This window comes from Felis catus, chromosome E3 (genome assembly GCF_018350175.1).
Source record: "Felis catus isolate Fca126 chromosome E3, F.catus_Fca126_mat1.0, whole genome shotgun sequence".
NCBI lineage: Eukaryota > Metazoa > Chordata > Mammalia > Carnivora > Felidae > Felis > Felis catus.
In genome coordinates, this window is record NC_058383.1 from 28373445 (window position 1) to 28380469 (window position 7025).

Below are 7025 nucleotides of genomic sequence, written 5' to 3' on the forward strand. Positions count from 1 at the left end.
ACAAAAAAATGTTTAAGTCTAATCAATCAGCTGAAACCAAAATTTATTGAGTCATGTATCTAAAATGTCCAGCAGTAAATTTGGCCTCAGTCACGGTCCAGGAGCTCAACAGTCTCCATCACTTGGTTCTGGCTTTCTCTTTGTTGGTGACATTGTCATTCAGGTTCTCCGCACTCACAGACAAGACGACACCCATAACTTTCAGCTACATTTCTCCTAATAACTCCCAAAGAAAGACTATATCCCTTGTCCAATAGCTCCCGCTGATGTCTTGGGTTTGAATCTCATGGGCCCTGCTTGGGTCACACGTCCATTCCTGAACCGATTGCTGAGGCTGCTGGGCTCGTGAGGAATGTCCTCAGTGGCTAAAACCGGGTCTTCTGTCCACTGTCCACAGCCCCAGTGCAAAGGGGGTTTGAGAGGGAAGTTAATAGCTCCCCAGTGGCTCTCTGGGGTGCTGACCATTCTGGAAGAACGGACACTGGAACCTGAGCGGACACAACAGATGGCTAAAGCACAGGACAGACAAAGCCCTGTGCAATCTGCCCTTTCAAGTTCACTGTCTCTCTGACCCTGTCACTTGAGCCCGCTTTCACTTCCTCCCGTGTCCTCACTGTTTCACCCCAGGGCCTTGCCACATGCTGTTCCATATTCCTGGAATGCTCGTCCACCACGGTGCCTAGCAAACACCTACTTATCCGTTAGCTCTCAGCTCGAACAGCACTTCCCCAGGGAAGCTGTGACAGTTTTGTATATACAACTGTAACTCCCATAGCACATACTGATCTTGTAAGATGACTCTGACACTGCCCATTGAGACGGGTGGTCTGTGTTCCCTTGCCCTGAATCCGGGGGAGCTTGAGACGCCCATCGAAGTGCCATTATGTGACTTTGGAAGGAGTGACATTATGTGACTCTCATAAGAGGTGGAAAGCTTTTGCCCGGTTGTCTGGGGACGCCCAGTGTTGGAACCCAGGTGCCAGGCCATACAGAAGCCTGAGTAGCCAGGGAAAGGTCCCCGTGGTGGGGAACTGGGATTCCTGGTCCTTACCCTGGGTGAGAGCCAGTCGATAGCAGGCACTGACTTTCCAGCCAGCCATGTGTTGAGCCGTTTTAAAAGTGGATCCTATAGGGGCGCCCGGGTGGCTCAGTTGGTTAAGCGGCCGACTTCGGCTCAGGTCATGATCTCACGGTTTGTGAGTTCGAGCCCAGCGTCGGGCTCTGTGCTGACAGCTCAGAGCCTGGAGCCTGTTTCAGATTCAGTGTCTCCCTCTCTCTGACCCTCCCCCATTCATGTTCTGTCTCTCTCTGTCTCAAAAATAAATAAACGTTAAAAAAAATTTTTTTAAAAAGTGAATCCTCCAGAAACTTGACAGACACAAGAGACCACATATTGTATGTTTCTATTTATAGGAAATCCCCAGAATGTTAACACCCATAGGGACAGAAAGTAAAGTAGGGATTGCCAGGGGCTGGAGAGAGGGAAGCATGGGGAGTGACTTTTTAATGGGTACAAGATTTCTTTTTAGGGAAATAAGAATGTCCTGGAATCAGATCCTGATGATGGCTGCACAACCTTGTGGACCTACTAAAAACCACTGAGTTGTAGAGTCGAAAAGGGTGAGTTTTATGGTAAATTGTATCCTTAAGAAAGGAGACCCAACCGTCCCAGTCAAGCTGCCCCTGGCTGATGCCATGTGGGGCGCAGTCTTGCTGTCCAGGCCAGATTCTGCCCAAATTGCAGCTTTGTAGACAAAAATAAACATTGCTGTTTTAAGCCACTAAGTTTGGGGATGGCTGTTACACAGAAAAATAGATGCTGATATGGAAACTTTCCCCAACCACCTCCCCAGTTGTTGGGCAGGGCCCTCCAGGTCTCTGTATGAATTACACTACCATATCAGTTTGTAAGTAAATATTTTACTACTCGCTGTCTTCCTCATTGGCCAGTAAGCCCTGTGCAGTGTCTTTAGTAAGAACCAGTCCCCAGAGGTGTGTGGACCCACAGTGGCTGAGAACCATGTGGCAGATGTCAAAGTGGATGGAAAGGGGGTCGAGCGGGCTTTGTGGCACACAGCTGGGCAGGAAGATCGTGATCACTGGAGGCCCCTCTCCTACCTGGACACTCATGCTCTCCTGACACATTTCTCTGCTGACAGGCTTAATAGTTTAGAAAACATCCTAGAAAAATGGAGTCCGGAAGTCAAGCGATTCCGCCCCGACATGCCCATCGTCCCGCTTGCGAACAAGAAGCATCTCCAGAACGATGAGCGCCCAGGGCAGGAGCTGACCAAGGTGAAGGGGGAGCTGGTAAAGGCCTTTCCTGCCTTCCTTTGGTTTCATGCTTGAGGCACCCATACCCAGCCAGCACTCACTCCCCCTTCTGAGGACCCCGCCGTGGTGTCACAGGTAGGTCCATCAGAGCTGCAGGGGGCCAAGGATGTGTTTGTGAGAATGTCACCAAGAGCCAGTGCAGCAGGGTGACCCATCCAGGTGTCCCCTTGCCTGGCTGGGTTCCAGACTGGCTCTGTGCCACCAGTCCCCTACGTGGCCTCGAGCAAAGCGCCTGACCCCTCTCTGCTTTCGTTTTAGTGTGTAGATTCTCACAACGTCAGAGAGGAAAGGGAAGCCCTTCAGGGAACAAAGATTAGGAAAACTGGGGGAGGCTTGGGGGAGGGCATCAACGGGGTCCCATATTCTTTTCCAGCATGCAAAAGTCCTCAGTGTGCAGAGCTGTGAGCCCATTGCAGCAACCGCCCAGCACAGGTTCGTCTCATCCAGCTGGAATATGAAACCATCTGTCCACGTGAGCAGAGGAAACCCTAGGACCTGGCATCAGACTGTGAACGTGGTTGAGACTCGGCCCAGCTGTCTGAACTCGCGCAGGTCGCTTCAATTTCTCAGTCTCACCTTTAAATCAGGATAACCGTAGCACCAGCCTCCTGGGAATGGATTCAGCGGTGCCCACAAAATGTCTCACACAGTATCTAGTATAGGGGTGAGTGTGCTCAGAGCAGCGATATTGCACATAAAGACAGAAAGAAGCAACTTTCCCCCTTCATAAATCCAGAAAGGAGGGATTTGAATTTGAATTTGAGTTCCCCTGGGATTTCAGGCCCATCCCTTTGAATCAGCAGTTCGGATGCGGTTGCCATCGTCTTGGTGGCCATGAATGGCCGATGTGGAGGCATGTCATATTTTCAAATTAAAAAAAAATTTTATTGTTTTTTATTTTTAATTTATTTAAAAAAATTTTTTTAATGTTTTCTCATTTTTGAAAGACAGAGAGAGACAGAGCACAAGCAGGGGTGGGGCGGAGAGAGAGGGGGGCACAGAATCGGAAGCAGGCTCCAGGCTCTGAGCTGTCAGCACAGAGCCCCACGCGGGGCTCGAACTCACGAACTGTGAGATCATGACCTGAGCCGAAGTCGGACGCTCAACTGACTGAACCACCCAGGCGCCCCCCCGCAAAAAAAATTTTTTTAATGTTTATTTTTGAGAGCGAGACAGACCGTGAGTGGGGGAGGGGCAGAGAGAGAGCGAGACACAGATCAGGAGCAGGCTCCAGGCTCTGAGCTGTCAGCACAGAGCCTGACATGGGGCCCGAACTCATGGGCCACGAGATCATGACCTGAGCTGAAGTTGTATGCTTAACCGCCTGAGCCACCCAGGCGCCCCCAATGTGTCATATTTTCAAAAGCTGCCTCGACTTGTCTGACAAGGAGATACTGTTTCTATAACGTGGTTATTTGAACACCAATTTGAAAAATTTGAATTTGAAAAATTCCATCTACAGATTTCCCCCCCCTTCCTACTCTCTACTGCCTCTTGCTGCACATCCTAAGAAAAGTCATGCCTACCAGGAGGGCATAACTAAATCTCCGTAAGACACTCGACTCGTTTAAACTCAACTTTGTCCAGCTGGGTTCCTCTGATAAACGTTTCACCCAAGAGTTACTCAAGAATTCCTTAATCCCTAATCCTTTTGGTAAACAAGGCATTGAATAACTGTATTGCTCATCCCTCTGAAAAAAAAAAACCTTTCAAAAGGTTCAAAAGGTGGCATTCTCATTTTACCTGGCAGATCCTTTTTACTTCCTCCAAAGGACTGACATTAATATCCACTGCCTTCCCCAACTCCCGCAAAAAAAAAAAATCTACATTAAAACCTCCCACATGTCAACATTCCAGGGTGAGAACCATGTATGTGCCACAGTTCAGAAGTCGGAACCTGCAACCTCCACGGGTTGCATTTTGTCAGTCACTGTAGAGAAAAGCTGGGGTATAATTCCACTCCCGCCACACGGTCTACTTGCTTCTGGCCAGTCAGTTGTCTCCATGTCAGTTTCATCTGTGAGATGCGTTGCTTTGCGGGACTTCATTCATTCATTCTACAAATATTTGTTCGACCAGAGATGAGCAAGACAGGTAAGGTTTCTGTCCTGTGATGCAATCCAGTGTGGGCACCGGTGTGAACAGAATCACAGCCCCAGGGCATGGAGGCCACGCTGCCATGATGAGGGTGCAGGGTAGGGGAGTTTGGGGGCCGTCTGAGGATGAATTTTGATGAATTCATACATGACTTTTGATAAATGCATACAATCACATAGTCACAATCAAGATGTAGAACAGTTCCAGGACTCCCCAAATCATGTTATTCCATCTTTATAGACAGTTCCCTTCAATCATCCCAGCCCCTGGCAACCACCTTCCACACACTTTTCCAAAGTTCACACCAAAGAGACTTTGCCTCTTCCAAAATATGTAAGTGGAATCACACCTGATGTAGCTTTTTGAGTCCTGATTCTTTCACCAAGCACAATACATCTGAGATTCATCCACGTTGTTGCAGCTATCAGTGACTGGTTCCTTTTTATTATTGACTATCTGTTATTCCATGGTACAGGCATATACTACAGCTAATTTATATCCATTCACCAGCTGGAAGGCATTAGGTCATTTCCAGGTGGGACGATCACAAATAGATCTGCGATTATTTCATACTGGCTTTTGTGTAGACGTTAAGTTTTTATTTCTCCTGGGTAAACAGCGAGGAGTGGATTACCGAGTTGAATGGTGAGTGTATGTTTGGCTTCATAAGCAGTTGCCAAAACAATTTCCAAAGTGACTCTACCACTTTGGTTTTCTACTGGCAATGTATGCACACTCACCAGCGTTTGGTATTGTCATCGTGGCTTGTTTTCATTTCAGCCATTCTGATGGACACATAAAGATTTTTGTCTACTATAAACAGGGCTACACTGAATATTCTTATGCACATATCGTTGGTAATTAGATGTGAGTGTATGTGTAAGATGCATTTCTAAAACTGGAATTGATGGGTCATAGGGTGTGAAAGATTGACTAGATATTGCCAAATAGCCTTCTGAGAAGGTGGGGCCAATACACCCACATTCCAGCGAGGAATGGTGATGCCTGTTTCCCCACATCCTTTCCAACACAGTGTAGTACCCAATTTCAGTACACGTTTTTCAATGAAATTTTACCTTATATACATATTTCTTAATATTTAGTTTTGAGAGACACAGAGAGAGAGAGAGAGAGAGAGAGAGAGAGAGAGAGAGTGATAAGAAGTGGGGGAGGGGCAGAGAGAGTAGGAGACACAGAATCCTAAGCAGGTTCCAGGCTCTGAGCTGTCAGCACAGAGCCCAATACGGGGTCTAAACACACAACCCCCGAGATCATGACCTGGGCTGAAATAGGACGCCTAACTGACTGAGCCACCCAGGCGCCCTGAAATTTTACTTTAGATGATTGCTGTGTGAGTATCTACCTCATCGAGTTGTTGGTGACAACTTTAAGTAAGGCTTTAGAGGTGTACCTGTCACACAGAGAGTGGCAATGGATATTAACTATTGTAATGATTACCACTACTAATCAATCAATTGCATTACTATTTGTCTCTCTCTCTGAGTTGCTCATCAACATATCCAGCAATGCTTTTCTCTGAGGAGCTCAAACTTCCTACCTATGGAATTTAGTTAATCCTTATAAATCTCTTGAGATGTTGGCCAGGAATTCAGGCTCTGTGGGTTTTACAGAATAGGGAAGTGGGATGAATAGGGCCTTTCTAAATTTACAGAACAGATCTGAGTTCTACAAGGTCAAAATTAGAGTGCCTGGGTGGCTCAGTCGGTTAAGCGTCCCAAATCAGCTCAGATTGTGATTTTGTGGTTTGTGAGTTCAAGCCCTGCATTGGGCTCTGAGCTTACAGTGCAGAGCCTCCTTGGGATTCTCTCTCTCTCCCTCTCTTTCTCTCTCCTTCTCTGCCCCTCTCCCACTTGCATGTGCACATGTTCTCTCTCTCTCTCTCTCAAGATAAATAAACTTAAAAAAAGGAGGGGGGCACCTGGGTAGGCTCAGTCAGCTAAGTGTCCAACTTTGACTCAGGTCATGATCTCACTGTTCATGAGTTTGAGCCCCAGGTTGGGCTCTATGCTGACAGCTCGGAGCCTGGAGCCTGCTTTGGATTCTGCGTCTCCCTCTCTCATGCTCTGTCTGTCTCTCAAAAATAAACATTAGAAAGAAAAAAATTAAAGGGGCGTAGTCAGGTAGCTCAGTAAGTTGAGCGACCGACTTGGACTCAGGTCATGATGTCATAATTTGTGAGTTTAAGCCCTGCATCTGGCTCTGTGCTGACAGCTCAGAGCTTGGAGCCTGCTTCTGATTCTGTGTCTCCCTCTCTTTCTGCCCCTCCCCTGCTCACATTCTGTCTCTCTCTCTCTCAAAAATAAACATTATACATTTTTGGTTATTAAAGAAAATACACCAGGAACGAGGACACACATCATAACTGAAACAAAAGTTTCAAAAAACAGTATTTCCTTGTTTGCTGTTTGTTCCATTCCATTTCATTAAAAATATGTTCACCGGGGGCCACTAATAAATAGATTTTAAAACCTACTATGGGTAAAGACTAGCAGTTTATAAATTTTTTTTAATTTTTTTCAACGTTTATTTATTATTTTTGGGACAGAGAGAGACAGAGCATGAACGGGGGAGGG

At 46.8% G+C, this 7025-nt stretch overlaps 1 long non-coding RNA gene across 1 annotated transcript; it reads left to right on the forward strand.

Annotated features, from left to right (window-relative positions):
* Positions 1–1527: 1527 nt before the first annotated feature.
* On the forward strand, positions 1528–3208 carry LOC123382622. Its single transcript, XR_006591252.1, has 3 exons — positions 1528–1620; positions 2160–2409; positions 2708–3208. It is a non-coding gene; the product is annotated as an uncharacterized LOC123382622 (long non-coding RNA).
* Positions 3209–7025: the final 3817 nt, after the last annotated feature.